The following is a 6066-nucleotide window of genomic DNA, read 5'->3' as shown; positions in this document are numbered from 1 at the left end:
AGATAAAGTGAAATTAACAAGAGCATTCTACCTGGGCAGCTGTCATTTAGATTTTCCTGACTTAAAATAGAAATTTTCTGTCCAAGTTGAACTTTTCCTGTGGAAAATTTTTGATTTTGCTAAAAGGGCACTTTCCATCAAGAAAAAAAAAAAGAAAATTCCCAACTAGCTCTACTTGAAACCAATACTGGACTGTTCCTACTAGTCAGAAAGCCCACCTTCAGCTGCCTTAGCTCTCCTATAATGACCACTTAAACAGATGAACTTTCAGACCTGTCTGGAAGGCCAACAAATGTAGGCTATTTTGGACCTTAATGGAGAGAGCATTCAACAGGAAAAGGGGCCTCGGTGAGAATCCGCTGCCAGCAGCTCCCTCCCTTTCATAACAAAGGAGGAATCAAGCTCCAGGTTCTCCACTGAGCACAACTGTGGCCGATACTTTATCAACTTTAACACCAGTTTAATGAAGTTTTTTGTCTTTGAACATTTTCAGGTGTGACCAAAGATTACCTTTCTTGTGCTAATCTAAGGATTTTCACATACTGTATTCCAGCTGACTATTAAAACCTACCTTGTTTTGAAAAGGCTGCTTGGTGTCAAAGCAAATACTTACTGCATTGCTCCCTATGAAGGTAAACTCTCAGGCGTCTGAGTTCAGTTGGATTTGCTCCAAAGAGCCATGGAGAGAAACAGGGGTTGCTGGAATCTGAAGGCTGAGTCTCAGAATTTTTAGGCCATAGGCCTGCCCTTGTGGAAAGTGTGGATCCTTGTGGTCTAGCACACTAACGTGATTATTCCCAGGAAACTACGTAAAGGTTGAGGCATAGCCCTGATCTTGTGAACCCCTGACAAGGTGTCTCAAGATGGTATGTTTCACATAACTAGGAACACTATGACAGAACATAGAGTAGGACTGGTAGCTCTCAATGGCAGGCAGCAGTTGAACTTTAGGTGGCTGCTACTTAGTCCATTACAAACTCTGCTTCAAAGGGAGCATCTAAACATTGAAGAAAATCTGGACCAAATCTCACTGCAAAAGTGGACCAGACTCAGCACACAACAGGCTCTAAATCATGCTTTGAACAAAACTTTTAGATTGATCGGAGTACTTATAAAACCTCTATTGCTCTTGCAATAAAATCAATGTTCTTTTAATACTTGGCTAAGCTTCCTAATTGAGTAATAGCCCCAATATCTTTTCTCAAGCTTCCAGCCACTAGAAGGGAGTGGGAGGCAATCATAATCTTCTCTCAGTCATGGATTTGCAACAGATTTAATCCCTGACAATAGGACTCAAGAAATCACTTAATATAATCATGCCTGCACCATTTATTTATTCTGGTTTGCTCTAGAAAAGTGGACAATTTGTAATCCTGGCATGTATGTGATGAGACTCCCCTCTCTGCTAGGATTGTTCCAATTTTTACAATCCATTGGGGAGGACGGAATTCACCCAGTAACCACTAATGCACAGACCTATCCCAGTGCCTTTATTAGCATGTACAGAATCTCAGTGTCACTGCAATGAGCAATCAGTCAGTGGGAGTACAACATAAATCCCACATGCCTAAAAGTAACTCTAGCTCCCTCAGTCAAAAGCCATTTTAGCTGCCCTCCAGCTGGGGCTCCTTAATCTGAGATTGAAGCACCTCCCTTCCTTTTGGGCAGTGGCTGATTTTTACATGTGGTGCAGGATCAAAAGGACCACGCATTTACACTGCTCCCTGGGTCTGCCCCCTAACCCTCAGACTCTTGGCCTGACATGTCCCTGAAGCAGCAGCACATATGCTCTTTCCTGCAGCCCTCACAGACCTTTCTCACAAGCCAACCCTTTACTCCATTTGGAGGAGAACTGGTAGCAGGAAGTAAGGGCTGCCTTTCCTGCCAAGGTTCTAGACAACCAGGGCTCAGGGAGGAGGTGGAGTTGCCAGCGTCTCCTGTCTGCCCATCCACTAACCAATCAGGAATTTGAAGGCAAGGCCAGCAGTCACAGCACTGCTACTGAGCCGGGTACTGGGGGCTCCACACGTCTCCTTTCTGGAACATACCTGTCCTCAGGAATGCCTTACCCCAGTTATATCCCATGTTATCCTGTCTCCCTCTTCCCAGACCTCTTCCTGATGCAAACGTGGATCATTTCTGCAATGCCTTGGCAACGGCCTTCATTACAACGCTTCTTCCCAGTAACATGTAATACTTTTATATATAACATCATTAGAGCAAAGAACTTGGTATTGTGCAATCAATAACTGGGCTACCCTCTGCACTGTTGTATCAGTGAGGGAGGAGGTAGCCCTTTATTCTGTCTGTGAGAGCACTAGGGTTCTTCTAAACCCTCCCTCAACTCCAGGACCATGATATATATATATATATATATATATATATATATATATATATATATATTGAATTCTGCCCAGACAGACCATAAAATCTCCTGAGACCCATCATTGTCTGCTCTCACTTAAAATCAGAAGTATATTTTTTTCCTGATGTAAAAAAATGTTTGCAATCAGATTTTTTTCAAACAGCTGAATGAAGGGAAGGGATTTGAGAGGGTTAAGGTGGGGGGAGGTGAGGATTAGCAAAGAAAAAAATCTGATGCTGTTGAATTTTCTACTGTAGCCAGGTATGGGGACAGAGTTTAACAGAACACAAAAAATGTCAAACCAACTGCTGGAGGGAGAAAAGGCCAAACAGAAAGTGCTTCATCTGCCTGGCTTTTGCCCAGAACTGAAAGATGCTATCAGGGGCTTTCAAATTAGTCCTTCCCAGCAGAGAGAGGAATTGACAGGTTGTTTTCCTCCCCTACAAACAAGGATGCTTTGCTCTATTCACATTCACTCTTTGGACTGCCTGCAGAAACCCTCCAGATTGTGTTAGCTGAAGGGTGGCAATCCACAGCTTCCAAATTATTCATTGTCATTGCTGTAGAACCATGGAGCTGGCTTCACACAGAACAACCCTCTCTGACAAGGGAACAGACTACAGAGAAATTTAGGACCTACATTTAGTTTTGATATGTAAAAGGGGGTTGACTGAAGCCATTATGAATAGAAATGTTTTGGAGGTTTCTAAAGTTATTGTAATTCCTTTGAAAACAATTCATTTTTTACAAAAATTAAATGTCCCCCTACACCCTTAGGAATCTAAACACAATTAGATTGTTCTAGTCCATGAGAACCTCAAAGTGAAACTGACTAGAACTAGAAAATTAAACTGACCAGCCTAGTTTCATTGTCCTTACTGAGCATTCTAATCTATTCAGGTTCTTTAAACCACGCTCATCACCTTCATATCGAGAAGGAAATAGCATAAATAGTGACAAGTGAATTAGATGTTTAAACTTCTTTCAGTGTTAATAATATACATTAGAGAGATAGTGTGGGTGAGGGAATATCTTTTATTGAACCAACTTCAGTTGGTGAGAGAGACAAGCTTTCAAGCTACACAGCTCTTCTTCAAGTATGGGAAAGGTTCTCTGAGCATCACAGCTAAATACAAGGTGGAATAGATTTATTTAGCATAAGTAGTTAACAAATATTCTAAGAGAGCATTTAAGGTGCAGGCCCATTAACATCTCTGCAGTCATAGGACAAAAAGAAAGTGGGGGGTATTAGTTGGTTACAGATTGTTGTAATAATAATTTAAGGTTTATTACAAAAACAATCTGTGACCCACTAACCTGCCCTCTTTTTTGTCCTGTGACTGCAAAGGTGTTAATGGGCCATTCCACCTTGAAAGGTCCCTTGGAAAAGAAAAGTCAATTATGCTGCATTTTGCATTAGGCAAATTCTGTTTAACTAGTTCTTTTAGTAATGCAGGTCATAACATTATATATAAACAGACACATATTAAATGCATGAACTAATGCTTATATGACTTTTGTCTTGACAGTGTGAGGGTGAAGTTTTTCTTTCTATGGATATACTGCCTTAGTTGTTGAAGCAGAGAGCATTTCCTTGCATCTTACTAAATATCGTTGATTCTGACCATGGCTGTAACGTGAACTATGCAAAAACACTCAAATCATCCTGGATTTTTGAAGCCTCAAGAGTTTATCTGTTAGTGTGTGTACAAGTTGCATAGGGTAGATAGCAATTTATCATAAATAGCACCAGGTTTCTGAGTCTAAAGATATTCCTCCTCCAACCTGCAACTCCAGGCTGAGTTATTGACAAAAAGTAATGAGGGAATGTGTGAGTTCTTGTCCATTTTAGCTACAATAAATCCTCAGCAATTCTGGTTTCCAGGTAGTGCAAGCAGCACCATGACAACCCCTCTTCACAAATGCATGTCTTCTTGGACTGGAAGCTGTGCTCTTAATAAGACATGCTGTGGCAGATGTTGCTTTTGTCATGAGGAAAAAAGCTTCTTTGTCCAGATAAAGACAACTGAATCCTTCAATGAAGGCTGTGTCTGAAGGGAGCACAGCCAGACAGAAATCCAGTGCTCTTAAGGATACCTGGGAGTTGCTGTTTTCAATGACAATGTGTCCATCATCATTAGCTCCAGCTTTTCAAGCTTTTCTGGCTCCCCCAGTTGAGCTGTCACTCCTAGGGCCAGAATGGGGTTCAGAAGCTAATTAGATCAACAATTAGTGGGGAGCACAGCCAAAAACTCTCCACTGAATGGCTGAGACATCTGAGAGCCGTGGCAGCGTAGAACAAGGAAAAGACAGAAAACTTTCTGTCATCTTTCTCCCCATAATAATAATAATCATAATAACAAATAATGAATAACTTACACGGATATCACCTGTCATTCTGTATCATCTCTGCAACCTTAACAGGCTTCATTTGATTTGAAAACTATAGGCTCAATGCTGATACATCTGGGCAGACCCAAGTGCAGGATCGTCCCCATGGGTGAGATTTTGGCCAGCCATGTTCAAGTCAGGGAAGGATGCAAGGAACATCTTGTGCCACTGTGTTGGGAGCTGTCTAGAATCACAACAGGTGGCAGGGAGGGAGGAAAACGTATATGTTCCCACCCATACAATAAATATCTAAAGGAGAGACGAGGAGTGGTCCCTAGCTTGTCTGCTCTTTCTCTCTCTCTCCCACCCCACATTTTGAGGCTGACCAAGCATTGTGGGAAGATCATGCACCCTCTTGAAAGGCAGTGCAACAGGCCTGCCAGTGTACACTGCCTGGGATCCCCAAAAAGAAATTCTGGATAAGTCACCACGGCAGCTCCAGTTGCTCTAATGAACCAAAAGGTGCCAACACCAAATTCCAGCCCTATTTGATGGGATCACTTCACTCACCACTGACATGCCTCTGGGGTAGAATATGACAGTTGTTCAACAGGGCAAGACTGCACAATGCCACAGTGTAGACGGGGATGTCAAAAACAGCTTTCCAGTTGAACAACCAGGGAAATTTTGGCAGGGAAAAAATAACCACCACTTTGGAATTTGTCCCAGGCTCTGGGGTTAATATCACTACCCTTGCAGAGATTGCCATGGGATCTTTCCTGGACACAGGTGGTTAAGGTCTCAGTCTAATACATCACATCTGAAGGATGACACTACTGCTGGCAGCACAGCATACTCTGGGGCTGTGTTGAGGCACTGATAAAATACTAGCTCAGAATGACCCTTAATGAATCAAATAACAAAAGAAAAGCAGCTACTTCTATAATGAAATGCCAGCAGCATTTGTCCTTTCCAATTATTTATTTAATAAACTTATCATGGTGGTTGCTGAAGTACCTTGTATGGGGAAGCACTAGAGAGCTTCCCAGGGATGAAGCCAGTAGGGTGCTATAGAAATTAAAAAAAGAGTTCTATAGAAATTACCTTTAATAACCTGTCAAATGGATTAGAGAATTGTTTATCCCCTGCTCCCTGCTGCAAAATTCTACAGGATTATCTTTAAAATCCTACTAGGAAGGTTGTAATCCTCTATTAATCCTATAGGACTTTTCCGTGGGGCAATAAGAGGAAGGCAGGTTAGTAGCAGTATGGTAGAGGAAAAGCAAAAAGAAAAAATGACTAAGCAAACTTTAGTACCAGTCTTCTATCAAGGCTAGGGGCTTTACTAGAAGTTAAGCTAGATAGCCTAT

The sequence above is a fragment of the Emydura macquarii genome, unplaced genomic scaffold (genome assembly GCF_026122565.2).
Source record: "Emydura macquarii macquarii isolate MOO-44397 ecotype Brisbane River unplaced genomic scaffold, CSIRO-AGI_Emac_v2 contig_2676, whole genome shotgun sequence".
Classification (NCBI taxonomy): Eukaryota; Metazoa; Chordata; order Testudines; family Chelidae; genus Emydura; species Emydura macquarii.
Note: the sequence above shows the minus strand (reverse complement) of the source record.